Below are 25214 nucleotides of genomic sequence, written 5' to 3' on the forward strand. Positions count from 1 at the left end.
ATTCGTTCTTGATTCTTTCCTTGTCGTTTCTCCGGCCCAGGAATATTGCGCCTTTAAAGATTCATATTACTCACGAAACGTCGAAAAAGAGGATCGTGCACGATGCCTTTGATCCGTGTCTGGTGAAACGCGAATTATTTGAAAAATTCGCGTGCCTTCTGAGAAAGAGGAAGAGAGAAAGGAAGAGACTTCACGATAGGATCGTTCGTTTTATCAATAATTTCGTTATTTCACACGACTCTTGGGCATGAGGTAGCTTCGAAGAAGAAATTAAGAAGCCTGTTTCGCTCGGATCGACAGGAAAGCGGAAATTAATTGGTAAATTTCGTCAATTCTGTAATCAAGTAGCAGTGTTATTTTTCGAACTCAAAGCCCGATAAGTGTAAATTTATTCGATGTCTGAATTTAATGAACTCGATAGAAATTGAATGAATTTGGTAGAAAGAGCGGAAACATTCTATCCTACATATTTTATCAAGTTCTGTAATTACGAATCATGGCAGTTTGATATTTGAAAATTTCGCCAGCTTCTATTTAGCGGCGCTTAAAGCCGAGAAAATCAATTTCACGTTGGTGATGAAATTATAATTTGCCTGCCTTCGTTTTATCTTAGTACAGTATTATCTACTTGAATATTTATATAATAGCATATCATATATATGTCCGGCTGCTATCGTATCATTAATACTGTGTCGTCCTATTTTTAATTTGCATTATTTAGAATATCGATGCAATTTTCATTTCCGTTTTAGTCTTTTATAAGCTGTACTAATTTAATAATCTGTTTGTATCTAATTTATCTCACGATTTGTCAATTAATAATCGAAGGACTAGAACACTTCAGCTGTTATTTTACTATCACTCGTAAAAAACACATAATTACATCGTTGTTTTTAAGTACCTATCACCCAGAGAAGAACTTGCTGAATATCTTCTAGGATACCATCAGCGAATATCGAATTCCTTTATGAATTAAAGATCCTGCTATAAATTTACAGGAAGAAATAGCTCTATTTTCGTATTCTCTTTCTTTTAGAAGAATTAATTTGTGTGCGCTAGCTTTTAAAATATTAGGTCGTCTAAAAAGTTTCTTTCGTTTCATAAGGAAATAATGGATGCACATTTTCCGTTTTATATTATTTCATCGAATTACGAATGATTCAATTTGTTCTATCAAGATAAAGATTACGACGTTCGACAGATTAGGTTTCATGTTTGTATAAAGATGCGTTGTTGTAAAAGACGGGTCTTTGTCGTAAAAGAAAGACACTTTTCGGACAACCTGATATTATGTGAAGCGGGTTGAAGCACAAGCGAGGTAATTCGTAAAACATTAAATACATTCTTCAAAACCTATAAAACCCTTCAACATACTCTAATTAAGATTATATTATAGTATAAAACAAGTTTATCTTACTCAAAATTAAAAAAACTATGCCAATTAAAATTACAAGACACAACCTACTCAATCGACGTTACTTCTTTAAAGAGGAAAATTCTTTGCAGCTCTTTTCGAATCTCATGACGCAACAAATTCCGTAATTTCTATCAAAAAAATCATGACGTCCGTTGGATCGTTAAAATTATCGTGATATAACAGTTTTAACGGTTTTAATCGCACTGAAAAATGAGCAGTCGTGACGCGGTCACATGTTCACCGGCAAAACGAAATAATTACGTCAACCTCGACTAATGTCCGCTTTAATTAAGAAGATCCAGGAGACAGCAACGACGAAGACGAGGTGGAAAATTCGTGACCGGGAGCATCGAGTGCGCTGTCGAGAAGAACGTTCATACAGTCCATTGCTGACCGAGATATCCACTCACACCTGGGAAATCTTCTGTCGGCAAATCGGCGAAAAATTCATCGCCTACTCGCGTGCTACTTGCTTTTTAATTATCTCTGGATATTCCGTACGCGCGTGTGATCATATGCGTGTTTATTCTAACGAGGGCTACTTGCAAATTATTTGTTAGATCTGATTTTTTAATGCTAGAACTATCGTTTAATATGTACACGTAAATTATTAAATACACAGAATATTATGCGTGGTGAACCATGCAACTGGGACGGATTGTAATGTAGTTGCGATTTCGTTGAAGATAGATGAAAATCGTAGAGAATAAAAATTGAATGGCATGATACGATTTATGTTCGTAGGTTTTCATTTTTGTTTGATATGCAACGACGCATTGGCAAAGTGCAATTACGTTCCTGTTTTAAATGGAGCTCTATAATTGTTTATTAATCATTCGATCCACTTTCTAATTCTCTACAAAAAAAGTGTTAAGGCAATTGGATCGCAAACTCTTAGTTTAAAGGATATTTCAAGTGTAATTTTGTAAAACTTTGCACACAAGAAAAACACTAAATTTTATTTAATCTTCGCTATTGTTGTTTTAATTTCGATTATCTATTATTTTCTTAACGCATAAAAAACTATAACTAGCAATAAATAAGTATACAAGTTAATCGTTCGCTTCGATACTCGTTACTTCTTCATTACTATAAAAGATCTTACTTCTTTACGCTATGGTCGGAGTTGGTGGTAGAATGGAACTCCCACAACCGATATTTCGTGGGTTGTAAGTTATGGGGACGGAAAGGCGATCGTTATCGCGTTTCCTATTAGCGAAGAAAAATTCGCCAGTTTGGAACGGGGAAACTTTGGCCTTCCCCAGGAATTACTAAGACTAGTTTTTGATCTATATTTTGCTGCAGTATCTAGATAAAGCGATTTGAAGGAAAGAAGGCGGTAATATTTATTTTCAGGCGAAAATTTCGACAATATTTTAAAATAATATTCTGCAATTGTTTTAGAAAATTCACAAAGCGAACAGATAAACGTATCATATTTTCAAACTGCTTAGTATTCGCTGGATATCGTTTCATAATGACGATAATATTCACCTGTATGTATAAAATTTCTGAGATTATTTCCCTAAAAATTAATAATAGTCGAATTGTAACGATCTTCTTCTACATATAGAAAAGTGTCTTTCACCCTGTTATTCACGAATATGTGTTGAAACATCTCAACTTAATATGAGTAAAATACGAAAATCTATATTTTGACGCGTTACCTTGTGGTAATTAATAAGCGGCAATTATTAGAGATTATTACATCGTTCGCGCGTAGATACCACGCTTTGATAGCGACTTAAATGTTATTTCCATTAAACCACAATTAACCATCAGGTACATGGTATCAGATATTAATAGCGCTAGAGAAATTTAGCAATTTACTATAAGCGCTAAGCGTTTAATAATAAAGGCATATCTTCAACTCGGAGTTTTCCAAGGGCGCGTTTTAATAATGCGGCCAACCCTCGGTTAAAAATTAAATTGGATGGGCCTATTAGATCAGTATCTGATTTAACAACGCGTTGTTTATTACTAATTACCGCGTTGCGCTTCGAAAATATAAAGGAGAACGAGCAACGGAACTCATGAATGCGTAAACGAGTTAAACTACAGGTTTAATTAATTCGCCGGTACAGGCGTTAGCAAAATAATACAACGTCAGAGAAAAACGTTACACAACGACGCGGCGATAAACGAAAAATAAGTTTTAATGGCCGCGATGAAGAGGGAAAAACGCGAGCGGGCGAAAGTATTTTTTTTTTTTTTATGAAGTTGAGAAAAAGTAATTGCGGGTAATTTCATCGATCTCTTAAATTTTTAAGAAATGAACTTTCGATCGTTTGAATATGCCAAAGTATTGCCAAGTAATTGCCAAAGTAATTGTAAGGCATTAATGTTATTAAAAATGACAAGGAGAAAGAATTTTCTAAATTCGACGTTGATAGATTAATTATCAAATTACTGGGGTGAAATTAAGATTATCGGAATAACATAACATTGTCGAGAAAAATACAGTTGAAAGAATGCCATAGAATTTTATATCTTCTAATTTACGTAGCATTTCATGTAACATTTCGTTGAGAGATCGTAATCGTTTCAATCGCTTACAGTAAGTTTCCGAACACTTCAATTTTCTTCGTTTGAAGCAGTTCACAATTCGTTTATGACGCGTAAAAGATTCCGTCGATATAAAAGAGGTAACATTCGCTTCGATCGTTGCCAAAAGACTCGAAATTTCGTCTGACTCCTCTTTTTTATCCTCCTCTCGTCTTTCCAGCCTTTCAGGAGAGAAGTCAATGCTACAGTGTAACACCGCGGAAATTGAAAAGTTCGAACGAGCTCGATCTAGTCATGTCATCGAAAAAGCATCGAGATCGGGAAAAGCTTTTTCCATCGTTATCTTTCGTGTCTATGACCGTCGATACATCTCGAGCCCCTTAAAAAGATTCCAGCTCAAAAAAACTTCCTTTTATCTTTTTCGTAAACCAATTTTTTATCATAGATTTTAATCGTAAAGTAGAAATTAGTAGATTTTCTAGATTATTAGATTTATACTGAGTTTATTATCAAATTTACCTAATTAGATTTTTATATATCCATGTACATATGTAGCTCTGCTCATTTTATTTTATTTTATTTTAAACAAACTTTAATTATTTCGCTTTATTATTTCACTGTAACCACATACAAACAAGACACATCTGCTCTTTCAGAAGCCGGTTTGATCAACTCCACTTTTGCTAAATATCTCAATTTGATTATCTAAATATATAATTGGTATTTAACTTGACATAAAACAAATTGCGTATTTCTGTAAATTTATTTAATGCAAAAAGACGATGTAAGTAATCATAAATTTCCAAGTAAATTTTACTATTATTTTTCTCTGTTCTTTAATTTATTAAAATTCCGCATTGATTTTAAATATTACTATTGTAACAATCATAGTCATGCCTCGTTACAGCGCTTACAAAATTTTAAAAAGTTACACATAATACATATAATAATATTTTATATTCAGAAAAATTTTCTGTGGTAAGTGTATATATGCTGGCTGTACTGTATGCGAACGATTCAATAATAACGAACGCAATTGCCAGCGCGTTTAAACCACGCCGTGATCCACGCTCGCTTACCTCTTATCGCGTTCGTTTGGTCGGAGGTAGTTGGGACCACGAGTTCAACCCATTTTTATCCTTTGGCTACATTGCTACCTCTCGTCAAATATAAATTTCGCTCGAGATTTCATTTCGAACGTAGCTGCTTTTCACTCTAACTTATTTCTTTAACGATGAGGAATAATCTCTCTCACGGCGAGGCAATGCCCCTGAGACTCATAGCCGGGCAGGTCATAGGTCAACACGCGCAACGCATTGAATCGCGTTACAGTTCGGCAAATTGCGAAATTTTTTCTCTCGGCTGCCTGTAATTTGTAACAATTAACGTGAGAATGGTGTTTATTGCAGTGTGTGGAAAAACACGTAACATAATCGAACCGGAGAGGAAGAAATAAGAAGAGAAATTTGTTTTCAGGAAATTGAACAAGAAACGTTTTTCAATTTCTCAATGTGAAACGCTCGATGGACGTCTGCAGTTTTATTGCGAAGCATTCCAAATGTTTATGGCAAAAATATACGAGAACGTACAGAAACGCAAAAGTATCTAAAATATCAGAAATACCGCGTATATCCCTTCGACTTGTAATTCTTTATCTGTGTTTGCAAAAGTATGAATTTGAATAAAAACCGCAGTTGAAGCGTATCAGTTTTGAAATATCTGATAAGATTCACCGCAAAAGTGAATTATTTATTCAGATGGACAAGAATTACTCAATAAAATTTGTATCCTCTGTTAATAAAATCGTGTTTCGATGTTTCACCTCTAACGGGATCAGGAATTTCCAATCTCGTAGCAACGAAACGAAATTTTTGCACGAATTTCAAATTCGTGTTCGGCGATATCAGACGTTTTATGCATACTCTTTGTAAATACCAACGTTCGTTTATATTTCTTGTAGCCAAAATCACGCAACCACGACTTTTCGTAGGCGTGTACAGGGATTCGAAGTTTAAACCGAGCAAAATACCGCGTTTGAGTGCTCCATCTGCGGAACCGCAACGCGGTGTGGTTATTTGCGGCGAAATTGCCGGAAAATCGTGGCCCCGTTGTAACGGAAAGTGAAAGTGAAAGTGAAACAGAGACGAGGAGAGAACAGAGGGCGAATGATTAGCAGCAATGCGATTTAATTTAATACCAAACTGATAACAAACATAATAGCGTTAAGTTGAACCAATAAAACGTAAATAATTCCATAAACAAGTAACAAAAGATCAAAGTTTGAAATTAAGTCAATGCCGTACACTCGTTTAACGATTCTCTGCCATTAACGGTGATCTGCCTATTTTTCTCAAAAAAAGTTCTTCAGAATCTCGATTGTCAATCTCGATTCGACGCATGGAAAGTGAATCATCATATCGTTGGAATTGATCGACGAGTCGATTTTTAAAACCGAAAACTAGGAGTATCTTTAAGAAAGCGTACTCCTTTAAATTGTTTGTTTGTAAATGTTTCCTTTAAATTGTAGATTTTCAAACTTTTATGATTCTTCCAGTTATAGCTTGCAAATAAAATGAACAAATTCTGTAGCGACGTTATCATTATAAAACACGGTACATCGCCTCTCATTGAACAACCGTTCGAGCAATTTATTTCCGTCCTCGCCAGTAATAACATCTGTTACTGTTTCGCGTAAAAGTAAAACGCGATCGCTCGAAGAATCAAAGGAACACGTATAAAAGTTAAAAGTCGTTGGAAAAACAGCGAATTGGCACTCGTCCTAATTGATAACTCCCGGTGAACCGTTATATCTTGCAACTTAAACGAGGTTACGCTCTAGTTACAACTTCGCCGAGCCAACGACTGCGAGTCGCTATTCTCGCTATAATGCACTTTTCGACATGAATGCATTCAGCATACCGTGTACTATGACTACGAGGCAGCTCAACATGCGACAACATGCGGTTCTAAGCGCTTCGACATCGCGGTTCTATACATAACGCATGATTTCGTTGAGAACTTCGTCGCGACACCATCCCAATCGAATTATTTCCATCGTTTCGCTTAGCAATGTCGCCAGATACGAGATAATTCCCCTTTACCGCTGATATCGATATTTCTATGTTTTCCAATTTTTATTCTGGTCTTTTCAAATTTGTTATACGTACCAGCGATTATTATTCAATGTTTTGCGTTTGACGCATGAGCCGAATTCCGTTGAACAACGCAACAACCAACTCAATGTCTACTACTAGAGGGTCTATCTCTACTAGTTTGCAAAAGTGATATTTTTCAGATTGTTGTAATATAAACAGATGCAATGCAAAACGAAGCATTTTTAGATTCATGAATTGGGCCATTTTTACTATCACCGACACATATATATGAATATATGTTTTGTATGAAGAAAGAATGTCGTTTGAAAATTTTGAAAGGCGAGGAGTAAATGTTATTAGTGAAATGGAAATCATTTGTAAAAATTAATCATTTCTCTTAATCTTTTTATTAATACTTTAACTCTTTGCCCGAGAGAAATTTTCATTTCAAACTAACAAACAAACTTCTCTTCGATATCAGTAAATTATTGACACCTTGTGGACCGTTTTACACGTATGAAAGAACCATTCATACTGAAATACGAAAATCAATTTAATCATTGAGGAAACTATTATATATGCACAAAATCATGTGCGAATTATTCCGATTAAATCTCATAATAAAATATTCCAAGGAAACTGTGTGATTAAAATTTCAGTTTACAAAAAAAAGAAAAAAGAGAAAAGAAAAGAAAAAAGAAGAAGAAAGAAACACGTATCGTGTGCAAGAACCTAACACCTAGCTCCACAATCGCGATCATTAAATCCGCCCTATACCGGTAACGTGTTAAGTTGGCTCTCGGTCGTTTCCACGCGAGCGAAACCAGAGAACGCGGAAAATTGTCAAGAATTACGAGAATCCTAGCCTGTGGCAAGGCAGACGAAACAAAGTGCAATCGAATAAAGAAAGAAAGAATGCGAGTTAACTAGTGAGCGAATAAATTCCGCCTAGTCGAATGCCACCGATAAACAACGATTCAGAGGCAGCGCGTTTCTACGAGGCCTGGGAAACGTTTATTCCCCTGAAACAGGCTGGTAGAATAGTGGTCGCTTTCAGCGCGACTTCTGTACGCGTGGAATTCCTCGCGATATTCAATTACAATCCTCTTAACAATGATTTCCCATTCAGGGCCATCTCGCGCGCCATCGAGCGTAAACGAGCCGGCTGTCACGGCGCGCGATAACTCGATTTTACGACGTAGCAGTACGCGGCACGGTACGCGCGCAGACACGAGTAATTGAAAATCCATTCTGAAGTGTTCTCCCTTTCCCTCTTTCTCTTTCTCTCTTTCTCTTTGGAGTAGCGTCGTCGACGGTACATCAAAAAATTTATCATTCCGAGGCGAGACGCGAGGTAACACCAAGGGAGAACGAACGAACTCGGAGTGGCTTCGTTGAAAAAACGCCTGCCCTCGGTCGAGAGTGGCACGAGTCACGAGTGGAGCTTTGTATATGGCCGAGTACAGAAACTCACGTGTGCAGTAGTGTACACGCGCGCGTTCGCACTCTTCTTCTGCCCTAGGACCGCGTCTTCCGGATCGACAGCTGTCAATTCAGAGTGGCGCACCTCGCTCGTTAGCGTAGCGTGCGTATCGTAAAATCCTCGTTCAACGAGTTTCGCGTGAATTTGCAACCGGGAGCAGGTTCTCTTTTTTTCTTTTTTGAGAATGTGATGTTCGCGTGGAAATTTATTTATCTTTTTTTTATGGGCGCGAGCGGGGAGGTGTGAGAGGTATGATGGGTTTTTGGGACACAGCGGATGTTGATTTGGTTGATTGATGCGTGTCCAGGGATTTTACATGCATGTTACATGCGGAATCGTTATTTATGTTGTAAAACTGTCACCGGGCTTTTTCCAAGGTTATTGCTTATACTTGAAAGATTATCGACTCGAGTTCGTGCAGCTTAATCGTTAATTGGTATTGCGGAGTCGTAATTAGTCCGCGATAGTCAAGGATACTCACTTTGTGGATCGATGTATGTCAATAAACCGTACGTGGATGTTACGTGTTGTTTTGTGGCATCGTTGCTTGATTTTTGCAACATTATTGATCTAGTGTTCCAATTGAAGAAGTTTAATTAGTAATTGGTAGATATCACATATATGTTACATGAACACGCTTTAAAGTGTTACTTGTTTCTTAGAAAATTATTCATTGGATGTTCATAATGTTCATGGAGTTTATGAAGGTTTGCTATTAATTGAAATTCTTAGGTTTTGACTGATTCACCACAAGTTGAACGTTCATATCTATTTTCTCCAAAAATATTTTATATTTTCATCGTAGCACAACGATCGAATAGGAGTAGTCGAACGCGTAACAAAAGTAAAATATGCTACAGAGCTTTCATCATGATAGGCTAAAAAAAAAATGAGAAATACTATATTTATTTCGCGAATATCGAGCAACTGGCTGCGAAAATGATCGTTTCGTGCCGATAGGTGTTGGCAGAAATTCATTTTTTCCATACTGTCTATAAATAAGCTCATACCATGAACTGCTTCGTTTCATAATCGACGAAATTGGAAATGTATTCGGGTAATATCGAATCGTTGGATATCAATATCGTATTCACAATGACAAGTTTCATCGACAGCTAAAAAGACTATTGTAGCTGCAATGAAAAACTCGAGCGAAGTAAATTGTTTTTCGTTTTCGACGGTTGAACATTTTTCGAAAAAGCTTTCCCCCCAAATGGATTGATACGTTTTTCTGATATCGTACGAGTCCATATGAATTCATTACGATTGCACGGCTAGACATGAAAAAGGAAGATATTTATTATCAATTTATTCTCCTTCCTAAAATATGCCATTTAACTCCGGCAGATGTATATTTACGTCGTGTTAGGGAATCGTTTGATTCAACTGATGGAATTGCATGTTGAATAATGCAAAGTGGATGTTTCGGCCCTTCCCCAATCGACAGCTGACACATCGGAATAATAAATAAAGGATTATGTCATTTCACGTACCTGTACGCTATATCTCGTGTTATTTCAAACTTTGAAAGTATCGTTATCCCTCATTAATTTTACTGGTCCGAAATCCTGTATAAAATCTATCAATATCTCAAAACAATAAGTAAACAGCACTAAACCAAAGCTCTGCTAATTGTATACTCACCGAATTAAAACTGTGTATTAACGTACAATGAAAATGTTCGTTCGATAATACACAATGCATCGATAATATGACCGATTAAAATTATACGTATTTTATTCGATTTTTTTCAACTATTTATTCGTTGATTATTTTTATTTCCATCTTTGTGAGTCAAACAGCGCGTAACGTACAACGAAAATGTTCATTCGATAATACACAATGTATCAATAATATGACCGATTAAAATTATACGTATTTTATTCGACTTTTTTCAATTATTTTCTCGTTGATTATTTTTATTTCCATTTTTGTGAGTCAAACAGCGCGTTATGATGCAAATTACGATTGCGTTCCAGTCGATCGAAAAGAAACAAGATATCTATTGTTTGTTGTTTTTAGATGGACACCTGTCGATGCAGGGAACGCAGTTGTTAATTCAGGATGCTACACACAATGTACAAATCACACAACTTCGAATACACTACAGAAATTCAGAATTCCCATTATTTTTCCCTTTCATATTTCCCGTTGTTGCATATGGACAGTTGGCTTGAAACTATTCCCGTTTTTTCGCACATTGCGCTAGACAAGAGCAAGTTAAAAATTGCTACTTGCGTATATGGCTAACTTTCGTGCTGGTCGTGTTTTAATAGTCTGACAACCTTCATCTATTCTGCAACTTGAATTACATCTATTCGTAACTCCTGTCTTGTACGAGTATGATTAATATGCCGAGGATATTATTATAAATTGTATTACATATATTCAAGCAGAATTTTGTACTACTAGAAGATGAAAAGTGATTTGTGTAACAAGAAGTTTTATTTATATAGAATTCGGACGTTAAAGATTTATTGTCTGCCGAAGTGAACAACAACGACGAAAATTTGGATGATAAAATGAGTGAAAATGATGAAAAAAATGGATTACCTTTAGTTTTGTAAAATTATCGTGTTTTAAATTTCTTTTATTCGTTACCGTAAGTAATGTACATTTTCTTTGTAATTCTTAAAGCACTTGAAGATCGAATAAAATTTGATAGTCCGGTTTAAACGCATTATTATGGTTAGATATGCTTTGAAAAAAAGTAGAAGAGCAGGCTGGTGCTACGAGAACAAGAGAATTAAATTTTAACAAGTTAAAATCAAATTCTAGACGGAGACTTCGCGAGTCCGTTGAATTTTCATTAATAGCTCAAACCTCGTTGCGCTACTTTATAAACTAATAGCTAGTCAAGGTAATTACATTTTTATTCGATCGTTCGTCTGCCTCTTATGCTTTCTTTTTTTTTTTTTTTTTTTGTAACCTTTTCTAGGGTGACATTTTTGAAAAATTTTTATCGTCGTCGACTTCATTTTCTTCACTACGCGAAGTAAACTTGCATTTCAATTAACTACATTTTATAGTAAAATATTACGATCTACGTGAAGTATCTATTAATTGCATAAAAGTTATGCTTAACTTCTAATTAATAGTTAAGTTAATAGTCGATTCTTTACCTCAAAGCCCCAAATAAATTCTACGATTTTCAGAAACTGCTTAAATTTCATCAAAATTTACAAATTAATGAGAAAAGATAATACTTGCTACTTCTTTAAAAATTTTACCACAGCGATCTGCGAATCAAATGTGGTGAAAAACTACAGGGACTAACGTCATGACATTTTACTTCTAAAATATCATTTTACATTGCGATGGTTGTCTTCAAGATAACTCCATTCAGTAACAATATATCGCCGCTAACACCTGTTCCATTTCTAGAAGTTTCACCTATAGATCCTTCTAGAGATCTAGATTTTATATCAACATCCGTATTTTCTTTTAGTTCTTCAATCAAAATTTGAAAACAGTATTGACAAGTTATTTAGTTTAGGAAATGAGAAGTCATAGATAATTAAATCAGATGAAATTATTTTTTACTGATAACTGTCAAATCAGGAAGAAGCTGTGAGATATCGTATTTTAAAATCGTTACAGACCTATTTATTCGTAACTTTGTAATTAAATTTCAAAATTCTAGGAATAGAATATTCCACGTAAATTTACGAGATTTATCAAGAGACAGAAGGAAATTTCGCTCGATTCTACGATCTCGAACAATCTTTTCCCTCGCTTGCAGTGCAAACATTATTCCGAGAATTAATGGAAGCATTCTCGCCACAGATGCCAGCGTTTTACGAGTTTCTTCGATAAGCAGCGTTAGCTTGTTTTAACATATTCGCAGTTGGTAATTTTACCGAGATCCTAAAGCAGAAAATCCCAAGGTTCTGCTATTAAGAAAAAGAGAGAAGTCGAAGAAATTTCCATTGAAAATTTCTCTGGACCGCGATTACTTCTATAAATTCATATATAGGGTGGCTGGTAACTGGCGGTACAAGCGAAAGGGAGTGATTCTACGCGAAAAAAGAAGTCGAAAATATAGAATAAAAATTTTTCGTTTGAGGCTTTGTTTTCGAGAAAATCGACTTTGAATTTTCGCTCGGTACGCGTGCACTTTATCACGTCTCGCTATAACGGATCTCACTGTAGAGTTTTAAAAAAATTAAAAAAAAAAGTTAAAAAAAATTTTTATTCTATATTTTCGACTTCTTTTTTCGCGTAGAATCACCCCCTTTCCGCTTGTACCACCAGTTACCAACCACCCTGTATTTGCAGAATTTTATAAACCAGTAAAAGTATAAATATCGTAATAAGTAGTTCGCATTGTTTTTTCTCAACTTTCTACGCTTTTACGCATTTATGATTATCTTAAATATATTTTAATACAATTGTATTTGTCAGAAATACGTGTTGTCTATTTATTATCATTAATTGAAATGAATGAAAGAAATTCTGTTGTCCTCAGAGCGGGAAAATATTTTCAAGTTACTTATGGTTTGTTAATAATCGAACGATATACGATTATGACAATCGTGTTTCATCACGATGCTAATAAAGCTTCAAATTGCATAACAAGTATAATAAATAATCTCTGTATAATAAATACTTTTGCTAGTGTTTTTAATCGAGCCAATCCCTCCTCTTGGAAAGAAGCGATAAACCAGATGCAGATGAAAAAGAACCCGTGTAAAATGTGAAGTCAACGCATGTACCGAAACAATCGATTTTAATGTTGCGCTGTTTCGGGCCCTGTACTCATTTCCTGTTACACGCTTTCATCCTTTCTGCTCGATTATTTCACGTTCGCTACACCGATGAATTTTTCCATGAAACCATTTTATGCACGATGCATGTCGGTCGATGGCAAAAAAATAATCAACCCCTAAAAAAAAATATTCCATAATACGAGATAAAACGAAAGTTCTCGATAATCAAAAAAGCAATCAAAAAGGATGAAACAAAAAAAAAAAAGAAAAAATAGAGAAAAGAAGTATCGTGATATTTAACCGTAAGAGGAATCAAAGGGTAAACTGAACGAACGTTGTTTTCTTCGGCTAATCGACTCAGTGTAACGATGTTTCATTCACGTTGAAAATTAATGGCTTTATCTTCCGCGTTGTTGCTTCGTTGTTTCGTTTTAATTGACGGGTCTTTGTACGTGTCAGCACTTTGACAAATCGATAGTTTACCAGGCTAAAACGAACGAAAAACAGAAACAGGCAAAGTGTGAGAAAAAGAGAACGAATCGTACGAAAAAAATTAGTGAAATATTCCGGTTCCTGGAATTAGTCGGAAACTGAGACGTCTCGATCTCTGTGTCCCTAATTGCTCAGGAAATAGACCAATTTCATTAATGTTTGCGATGTAATCATTTTTATTTATTAAACGGAATTATTAAACGCGTGATTGTTTAAATAATCGAATTAGTGGTGCGCGATTTCTATGTACTTAATTCCACGGAAAAAAAGGAACGATTCATGTTAATGTTCGCGATATAATCGTGATTACTTGGTGATTATCATTAAACCTTTGTATGATAAATATTCAAATACTTTAACGAGCTACTACACATTTGCGAAGCTTCTAAACATATTCGTCTTTATTTTATTTTCTATTAATAATTTTATTATTAAAAGAATCACTGATGCGACAGAAAATAATGTTGATATTAACAAAACTTTGAAATAAGATAACCATATCGCTATCCGGAATTTCACCAGCTTTGATCGAACGTTTCATCGAAGAACAATAAAGAAGAAAGAGGAAAAAAAGGATAAGCGGTCGCACCCGAGTTTCCAACCTTTAATAATTAACTATATAGATATTATACTACTATACTACTGTAGATATTATCCATAAATTCCGGTGAATTCTGGCATGTCATGCATTCCGGAGAAATTGTTCGGCCGTTCTGTCACCTGCTCCCCGTTCCGTATTATTATATTTTCAGGTAATAAAAAAATTTTTCTAATTTCTTCCAGACCGGAAGATTTATGGATTCCGATAACGTCGTATCTGAGCGTCGCTTTCACTTTTCGCGGCCATTAAAAACGAGTCTCGCGACCCTTTCTTCTCCAACACGGGATAAAAACCGTCTAATAAAAAGAAGAAGAAAAAGGAGGAAGAAGAAGAAGTAGTAGTAGAATGAAGAGAAGAAAGGGCAAACGACAAACAGAGGGAGTCGGCGAGGGTGGGTCGAAGAAGAAAGAAGTTTCAACGGGTACAAAGGTTCCTCCGCCTTTTTCTTGATATGTAGCGTGAAATATTAAAGGCTCTATTACATGGTATCCGCGAAAAGAAGGCGACGAACCGAGAACAGGGCCTGGGTACTTCGCGAAATTCAATGATCCCGCTTCTGGAACCACGCTAAGAACATTTCGGCTTTGACATTAAAGAGAAATCGTTCTTGTAAGCGAAATTCTCGAACACGACAGCTGTCGCTGCAGGCTGACGTCGTCTTCCGGTCGTAAATTCGGCGCTCACTGTACATTCAAGCACGAGGGACGCGTTTAGAAAGCATTACGTTAAGCGACAGATGACAATGTCGCGTGACGTCAGATAAAATGTATTTAAACAGTCACAAGCCCCGGATTATGCGAATTGACAAGGTCGATCATCGATGAACGCGTAAAAGTGTCGCGTAGATATTTTTTGTATGTTGCGTTCTTTGTCGCGCAGCTTCCAATTTGTTCGTCGTTTCTCTGTTAATAGGTGAACGACGATGAACGCCAATTAGCGTCCTATGAGAAATACAGTAGCTAGAAAAAGTATCTCCGCGTCGTTTTATTTATTATATCGTTTACATACTACATAATTAATTACGTTCAAGTATATTCCATTTTCTGTCACTTTTAGTAATATTTTCAGTGCTACGTTACTCTAGCTGCTTTTATGACTGTTTGTAAACATAGAAAACAAGACGAATTATGATATAACGTCATTGTAAGGGGAATTAACGGTTTTCTTAATTATTTTTGAAATGACCAAACAACTATTTAGCGCTATCACTCAAACACGTCTTAGTACGATTTCTTTTTCTAACGTTCTACTGTCTTCAATAATGCTAGCGTGTGATTAGATATAAGTGTAGGATATTGATGATTATTTTGAATCGATGACGAGACCATTTTTTAGTGATTAAAGCGACCAATTAAAACTTGAGAGAAACTAATATCTCTATATGTATTTCCAATTATATTTCACTCAGAAATAATAACAATCTTTATTTTTCTAGAGCAGTTTTACAGAACCATCCCCGGGAACTTTCCTGGAATATAATTAACCACACTGTTAGCGTTCCAGGTAAAACGCAGAAATACAGTGCTGTAACATCGCGCAACGACAAGGGGAAATTTATTCAATTGCCTTTCTGCTTGCGATAAACGAGCCCGGTTTTAAATTCGCGTCTTATTCCTAGGCTAATGTTGTCGCGATTCATTTATTAATCAACGTTTCCATTAAGCGTTGCTCAGGAAAAAACAATTAACCTCGAGGATTGAAACAGGGGAAAAGGGGGAAATAATTAAAGCCAACAAGATAAAATTGCATCGAGCATAACAAGGAGGAAATCGTTGAAGCTTTACGTATTCTTTCTTTTTCCCCCGCTCTACGATTTTCGTCGAAATAAAAAGGCAAAGCTTCTACATGCCACTCGTTCCGCACGATATTCGACGCGCTCGTAGAACGCGGAAAATTACAAAATATAACGGAATTATCAGACAATGGAAGATGAGAAAAAGAAGGAGAACACACTTGCTTCTTTTCGACGTGCTGCATACACCGAATGGTATTTGCATTTCCCTTTTATCAGAATTTTTCTAGGAGCCAGCCCTTTCCACCGGTATCTCTGGATACGGACATTGTTGATTCTAGAGAGTTTTAGAAACTTTTGCGCGAAGTGGTAACAAACCAAGGGGCGAATGAAGTGGTAAGAAAAGTTGCAGCATTGCGAAAAATCGCGGAGGAGGTGTATGTATAAGTAAAGAAATTACAGTGAAAGCATATCCTGTAAGCCAAGTGTAAAAATAACAAAATGAGAGCAGTTTGAATACTCGTGCATAATACATTTCAGAACATAAATTTGCGTACAATTTGGTGCTGAGAAATTTTTTATTAAAATTCTTGATCCAGTAATAAGATTTTTTTCGCTTACCACGCTTTATTGAAAACGTGGCAAAAATTGCGACGTAAATACAAATATACGAATGTAATTTTGACAGTAGAGTTTTGAAACAATTGCGAAGGAACATCGTATTAATGGATAAAAGTATCGATAAGGGCAATTGAAGTTTGTTATTCAAACGATATTACGTAGCATTGTCACGTGTATTAAATGATACGATCTAAGCGGTTTGTTAAATTTTTTCACAGATCTCGCGTTTTCGTATGCATGATAGGCGGACACGTAATCAAGGCATATTTAAATACAGGATCGAACACGTACAGTGATAAAAACTTCTTTTCTCTCCTTTCAGAAAACGAAGCTACCTATAAAAAAAAAAGTGTTCTATACTATCAACTCGTGTTTGTACTAGAAATCACTTCGTATTTGCATTAATAAGCTGCTTCGTGAATTTTAAAAAGCAACGAATGTATCGTAAGTATAGTTTCACGTGCTGGAAACTATTCAATATAGAGGCTTGATAAAGTTACTAATTTAAGTATAAGTTAATAAAATACATTTGCTCTGGAAAGATAGTACAAGTTCAACGGCGAGCAAAAGAAAAAAGAAGTTTGTCAAGGTATGCAAGATTATTTTTTATTGCAATTTAATGTTTGTACTTCCACGATTTGCTTTGAGAAAAGAAAATTCCTGGAATCAATTTATAAATGTAAAGAAAGAATAAAGTCGCTAACCAAATAACGCTTCGTGAATCGACTTATTTTTCTATTTCGCATGGAACGTATCGAACTATCGGTATTAATTCAGAGTAGATGTTTCACGCTGAATATTTGTATCTCTTGAAATATCAGAAACACTTCTCCTTTTTCATTCTTTCTTTAAGAATCATATTACAGTCGTTGGAATATAGAAAAATTGATAGGAGAAAGAATGCGGTATATAAACGTTCGCATCGTGAATAAGAAACAAATATTACGATGGTACTCGGTCTGTTCAATCGCTTGTAAGCGTATGCATGAAGGAGTTAAAAATATTTCTAGTGCCTGCAGATTAAAATGTTAAAAGTAAAAGGTTTCTAGAACACTTGAGAATGTTAAAATTTTCAAGAGATAGAGAGTATCTCAGCCTTCAACGGAATATTAAGTATTCAAACAATTATTGCTACTAGACTGCGGATGTTGATGCATTTATGTGAAATTGAAGGCTGCAAAATTATACAGAATGCAGATAATACCCAAAAACAGATAAAATATCCAAATATTCAATATGTGACAGAACAAAACTACGCTTACGTTTCGCTTCTTTAATTGGGTTCGCGAAAACATGAATTTAGCTAGAGAAGCGATCGAGGAAACTTGAGTGTCATCCAAAGAGGCAACAGCTCCTCGTGAGTGAGAGGTTCCAGGAACACGTTCGCCGACAGAATATGGAGGATCGGAAACGAGGTTGTTCGATACACGAAACACGTGTGCACGGAAGTTCTCGTTTCGCGGTGGAAGTAAAGGGAAAACGAGAGGAACTCGCGTCCACGCGATCCGCGAAATAAGAAGCAACGAGGTACTCGACTGTGGACGCGGAATAACGAAATAAAAGATTTGGCGATACGTGAGCGTGCGGATCAGAATATAGCCGTATATACATACGTACGCCTTCTCGTTCACCGATCTTCCCTATTCTTTCACCGTCCTGACGTGTTTGGCATCTTCCTGGCAATAGTTTCGAATCGCCTGGCCACGATATTCTCGTTCTCCTTCGTGGGAGATTATTTTCTTCGGTTATCCGGTATAGACAGAAGAACTTAGCGAGGATAGGTTTTCCATATTTTCACGGGCGATTCCATAAATTTTTCATGAGCGATTGGGGAGTTGAAACGGTAAACGATGCGAGTACCAAAAAATAGAAAACGATTCCAACCGGGTAGGATGTAGATTCCATGAGGAATAATACTGGAAAATGTATTAATAGTAAAATAATTGAAGTGCTTCCTGGAGGAAGAACCTATGATATAAAATAGTGGATTGAGTAAATTGTATTGAAAGTTTTGGTTTTAATTCGTTGATAGTAATTACATTTTTATATTTATAAAGCAATAAAAAGTTTCATAATAATTCGACTACTTGATTAGAAAATATATTTGATACCTTTATATTTATTATTAAAATTGGACTTTAAACTCAATTTTGTTCCATTTCTATCGATTTCAGATTTACGTAAAATCTACTTTTTTGAATTAGAGTCTAAATATTGTAAATATACAGGGTGGTTGGTAACTGCTGGTACAAGCGGTAAGGGGGTGATTCTACGCGAAAAAAGAAGTCGAAAATATAGAATAAAAATTTTTTTAACTTTTTTTTTAATTTTTTTAAAACTCTACGGTGAGATCCGTTATAGCGAGACGTGATAAAGTGCACGCGTACCGAGCGAAAATTCAAAGTCGATTTTCTCGAAAACAAAGCCTCAAACGAAAAATTTTTATTCTATATTTTCCACTTCTTTTTTCGCGTAGACACCCCCTTTCGCTTGTACCGCCAATTACCAACCACCCTGTATATATAACAATATTTTTATATATACCGCTTCAATATATTAGTATGTTGTAAGTATATAAATTGGTATATATACATAATATTACTTGCGAAAACAGCGCGTTGATTATGAACCTATGAAGACAAAATATTGGCGATGAGATCTGACTGATCCTCGTCGGTGGCGTAAATATTATTTTAATTCTGTTCGCCTTGAATAAATAAAACACTCGAATAAAAATGAATCCTTTAATAGAAGCAAAAGATTACCACCTACCTTGCGAAACTTTAACACAAGCTCGCCAAGTATTTTATCCGACTTTGTCTTTGAGCCGCTTAGAACTCTTTAATCTTTAACTTCAAACTACGTTAAAAATACAAATATTCTCTACTATTCCAAAATATATTGCGCAATATAAGCATATCGACTAGACTATTACATCAAAATTCGATTTAAAATATATCCGAAACGTTTTACATCGTTTAAAAAAAGAATCTACGGTCGATTCGTAAAATATACGTATATTTTACTTCCTCCTAAAATATTATACATACGTACTTATGTTTACGTAACTTCTGTTTAATCTCAGATTTATGGAAATTTGTCTATGTTCTGTCCAAATTTATATTTTTACGAGCAGAACTCTTTAGCTCTAACAACAAAGATTCTTTAAAAAATCGCAGGAAAAGCTCTGCTGAGATTTATGTTCCCGTATTAAATCAATATTTTTTATGTTTCCAACTACTCATCTTTTGATTTATTACTTTTCAATACTGTTAAAAGTATGATTTGTATCGTTCCTACCATCCTGTATCTTTGTCATGTTTTCGTAACACAAATAAAAACAGAGGTGTAAAAAAATATATTTTTAAATCACGGTAAACAAAACTTCAGTCGCCTATTAAAAGAATCCGATCTCTCTAAAAATGAAAATTCCCTGTTGACGCCTGTTTCATTCGATTTAGCTTGCTTTTAAACACTTCAAACGTTTTAATGTCGGGCCATTTCCCATATATCATCGATAGTGGAAACGGTTGCCGGAATTTTGTTCGAATCGATCTAGAACGCATACAGAGGATCGATTACTGCAAACATATCGAGTGTCGGTTATACGTATTCGTATTCCTACCAGTCAGCTTAATCGAGATATTAAACAAATTTTCAGCTTACCATAGATTAATTACACCTGAAAGTCTATTATTCTAATTTAACGTTAATTGTGCCTGCGTTCTGTTTTAACTTCGAGAAGAGTCGCTCTGATAACGAACGAATTAAAAATGTTTCCATAGAAATGCACTTAGAAATTTGGTATAATAAAATGATACGTAAGAATTTCATCAGAAGAAATTTGCTGCTTTTCTATATTCTTTTACTTTGAAGACAAGTAATTTAGTATTAATTTAAAAAATTAAGAATGGAATATATACATAGAAGAAAATAAAATGTGAATTTTATTTAAATAAAAATTCTCTCGAAATTGTTTGATAGACAATACTTATATTATTTCAAAAATTACGTATACTATTAATGAGAATTGTAGATTCTATACAGTTCTACGAAGTATTCTCTCTGAAAAATATTAAACGATATTCGAAGAAATAAAGAATATCAATTATAATATTACAACAAATTTCCCCGTAAAATTCGTATGAATTATGTTTGTATCTCTAATTATGTTTCTCTTTCTAAACTCGATCCATTTTATCGTCTTCGCGATACCACAGACGAAACGGCAAAATTGAGCGATCAATATAAAATATCGGTATGCGTTACAAGCTACTGTTTTAGAAAGTAAACCGGAACAAAGAAAAAATGTCTCGAATGTGATGCCTATTTTCTCTCTTTCGCATGAAACGCGAAATTATTTCACAAGTTCCTCTGAATCGCATCTGAAAAATTCGAAATCCATATCTGTAACATGTTCGACGTACGTAGATACGTATCTCCGAGTAACGTTTCCGATCGAGAACAAAATATAAAAGAAGTATTAGCCATTATTTTAGCGTTTTCCTCCGAATAAAGTAAATAAAGCATAAAATCGAATGTTTTCGAGAGCGCGGCGTCTCTTCGACCATTCGGATACGTTTCGTTTCAATGGTCAAAGGCGTTCCTGTAATTTCCCTCGCAGAATAAACGGAACGATTTGATCGATGAGCTTGGCCCAGAGGAAGCAACAACATTCCATTCATCCTAAATATCTTCTTACACATCGGATCGACGGGGTTGCAGGTTTTATCGAAGCAATTAAAATTCCTGCCAGACTCGGCACGCGCGTTCTCTCTCCCTTTGCAAACTCTTGCAGTTTCTCCCCTCAAATTGCTGCACTATTCTCTACCGGTACACAATGGTAATGCAACGATACCCGATGTTATATTACGATTAACATTCTCTCTCTGTGTCTATTTAATCAAATTTCTAAGTGAACCCAACTTTACCAGACTACGGGCTTTGCTGGAAATGGCTCTACCGTGATTTGTTCTCAAATTTTTGCTTTCTAAAGGGTAGGGGCTGTTCTTTCTAGTATTTTTCCATAGCAACGAATATTATACTACTTACTTAATTTTGTCAATTTTTTCACTTTTATATTTCGTTATTATCGTTCTTTTTTCTTTTTTCGATAGAAACGATTCTATAGTTATTCGTTCGAGAATTTTTGCTTTCAAGGGGCAATATATTTTTTCTATTATTTCCTTGTTATTGTTTTTACTTGTTTACGTTTCCTTCTGGTCTTCGAACAATTAGTATAAAACGTGCTCTAACGGAATTCTTCTTGTAACGTGATCGATCGACGAACAGAAGTGGCCTGTTCTCAATAAATCGCGCCAGTTGGAAAATTCCAATCGGTGTTACGAACATCGTCCCGCTTTTCTCGACGCGGATATGTGGAACGGCGCATAATAAAGCCTACAAGCTTATCAGTAGGGTACACCGAGCTGCCAATAAATAGCAAACAAATTCAATTAAGCGAACAATGAAAAACACTGTAAAACTATCCGATATTGGGGCACGTACGATGCACGTAGTACGTTTTGTACGTCGTTTTTTTTTCAACGCTACGGGTTTTTATTGCGAGGAAAGAATTTTCGCCGGCTCGACGACGTGTTCAGCTCGAAATAAAGCTATTCAGGGTAAAGTGTGTCGTCGAGGACCGCAAAAGGTTAACCTTAAAGTAGTCACCTGACGTCGCACTGCTATCGCTATTTTCGCGCGCGAGCTCGCGCACACGCACACACACAAACACACACACACATACACGTATACGAAACACAAGCGTGTAGATGTTTTTCTATGTGTGTGTACACACGTTCTTCTTCAAAGAACGACGTAACGAGCACGGAGTACGTCACTTTCATTCTCGATTCCTGTGGAATGTAGTTCGCGAAACGAGAGGAAACCGCTTCGAAACAGCGAATGTAAACGCTCACTTCACGATTTTCCATTGATTTCAGGGACACACGATTTACCAGCAAACTCGTTCAATATGATATTTTTCCTTTCTTTCGAAAATTTTAATTAGAAAATAATTGTTTTAAATAGGTTGTTTTTTATATATAGAGAATAGTTTAATAAACAGATGTCCCAGATTTTTCCACGATAGCATGGCAGCATGTTTTACGAATAAAAAGTTTTCCTTATGAGTAAATAGAGTTTTTATTAAAAGTGAAGTTTTAGTAGAAAACACGAAGTAACAATGGACTAGTTTTCGGTTCGATAAAATGATTAATCGAATATTATTTTTTACGATAAACCATAAATTCGTAGAAAAATAGCAATTACGAACGCTATTTTTTCAAATTTATCTTATCATTTGCGAGTATTCGCATACACGTGATATTTGTTTCTAATAAATAGGTTTACGAGTATAAGATTTTTTTTTTTTTTTTTTGAGATCTCATTCGTGTGAATAACGTAAAATTGGAACTACATAAAAAATGGAGGTGATCGGTTTGGCTTCTAAGAGGTTGAGACGTCTGATAAATGCATAAAAATCAGCATTCCAGCTGTCCTATAATTCTGCGAACATTAATTAAAAAAATAATTTCCCGTTATTACCACTTCCACGAAACCTTCTCATTCGTTAATAACGTAATAAACGATCTATAAAAAGCTTGACATCCATCTGGAACAATGGATTAGCCGAAGAAAGTTTCATCGAGTGACAAACGAGAAAGCATCCCTAAATTTCTATGGAGCCTTTCTTTTCGCGAACGAAAACGCGTCATCGTGCTAATTATTCCTCGAAGGGATATTTTGTGCGAGAGGCAAGGCTACTTCGATGGACCAATTACGAATTAGCTCGTTAATCCGATTCGAAAGAGCTTTAATGCCACCGGATTATTAGTTGGAAGCCGGGGCAATCGATGATTCGCGGCGACGTATCGAAAGCATCGCTACTTACGCGGTAGCCCTCGCTTCGAAACTTCCGGCGAGTTCATTAACGTGAGTAGACAGCATCCAAATGCCGAGGCATAATTAGTCATTGAGAACAGATTGGCGGCCAAGCAGGGAAAATCCTGACGGTCATGAGAGACTTCGACTATCGCTTACCGGAGACACCTCGTTTTCGTAATTAGCCACGTTCTAATGACGTACCTCTAATCATTGCACGTTTAGTTGCATCTATAGCTCTCACACTGAATGATCATCGACGTAGTTCTGTATCGTTGCTTTCGAGTTTCGTTGATTTAGTAGACGCTGTTCAATCGGTTCGTTATTTTTTCAGGGTTTGGTTCGCAACGGTGAATTGATTATTTGTGTTTGACATTACTTTATTTGTCATTTTTTCTTGCCCTCTGCGAAGGTTTAAGATAAAAGACAGCGGCTGTAGAATGGTTTCTATACTTTTCATTTTAATTATCGATTTCGAGGTTTTCATAAATCACGTTCTGTTTGCGCGCATAATTCACGACCGTTTAATCGTTTGACTGATCATTCGTACATTGGACGTATTATCTCGTAAAACATTCCATTCGAGGTTTGTTTTAATTACTTCAATGAAGTGGTAGTGATTAATTACTTTTTAATATTGCTTAGTTAATATTCGAATAGAACGATATGAAAAAATAACACGAATAAGTGACTATTTGTTTATCATATAATTTGTCTATCTCTTCCTTTTCTACGAAAAAGGGCAATTTCATTATTGCCAGTGTAAGTTCCATGAAATTCTAAGTATGTTCTGTATTTGTACGAGGATACTGTTAACTACGTGGTAAGGTTCGATATTAGTCATTTGGTTTATAAGCTTCGCCACGTAATAAATTTTTATAGAGCAAATTTCTTTTCAGACGTGTTTTAAAAATATCTGCACTGCGAGTACGTATAGGATTAAAATTTATGAGCCATAAGGTCTTTTCTAAAGACGACATATCACTGAGGATTACATTTCACAAAACGAATGTAATACTTTGTTCACAAGCTTGGATAAATATTTATCATTGAAATGCGGATGTATGTACAAATTCATATTTTCATAAACACAATTAAAGACATAAAATTTAAGCGACTTGTAACTACCGTTAGCTCTGAATATTTTATACAGTTTACAATAACAGCGTATAACTGAAATTTTTCATAATTTATTTATTACGAAACAAATTGCCGTAATTAGTACTGTTCAATACAATAAACTGTCAAGATTTAACAACGCAATAAACTACCAGCAGTTTAAAAATTCCGTCCACTTTTAATTGGAACAATTAAAACAAGAAAAGAGGAATCGAAGTCCGGAAGCCCTTAAACTGGGAATTATTGCCATTTGAAAGTTCCAGGCAACTCCACGAACACCCGACGATATAACTTTGTATTTCGGGAAATACGTCACCCTTATCCAGAAGAAAGAGAGACCCTTAACGTTCGTAACTCGGTTCTTTATCACTTCTCGATACTTTCAAACCGAATTCCGCTCGAACACCTGTCACGTGCTTCGATTTCCGCCGCGAATCAATGTCTTTTCTCGTAATATTTCCGTCGATCGACCACTTTAAGCGGGAAACCAGGAGTGTTCCTCTTATTCTCTCGTATTCTCTTATTCACGCAACACACTTCTTCAAAAATTCCTAC

At 35.5% G+C, this 25214-nt stretch overlaps 1 protein-coding gene across 10 annotated transcripts in view; it reads right to left on the bottom strand.

Moving 5' to 3' along the window:
* LOC117231243 (collagen alpha-1(XVIII) chain) overlaps positions 1 to 25214 on the bottom strand; it is a 344917-nt gene that overhangs the window by 170608 nt on the left and 149095 nt on the right. The window lies entirely within an intron of this gene.

The sequence above is a fragment of the Bombus vosnesenskii genome, unplaced genomic scaffold (assembly GCF_011952255.1).
Source record: "Bombus vosnesenskii isolate JDL3184/JDL3185 unplaced genomic scaffold, Bvos_JDL3184-5_v1.1 scf7180000013272, whole genome shotgun sequence".
NCBI lineage: Eukaryota > Metazoa > Arthropoda > Insecta > Hymenoptera > Apidae > Bombus > Bombus vosnesenskii.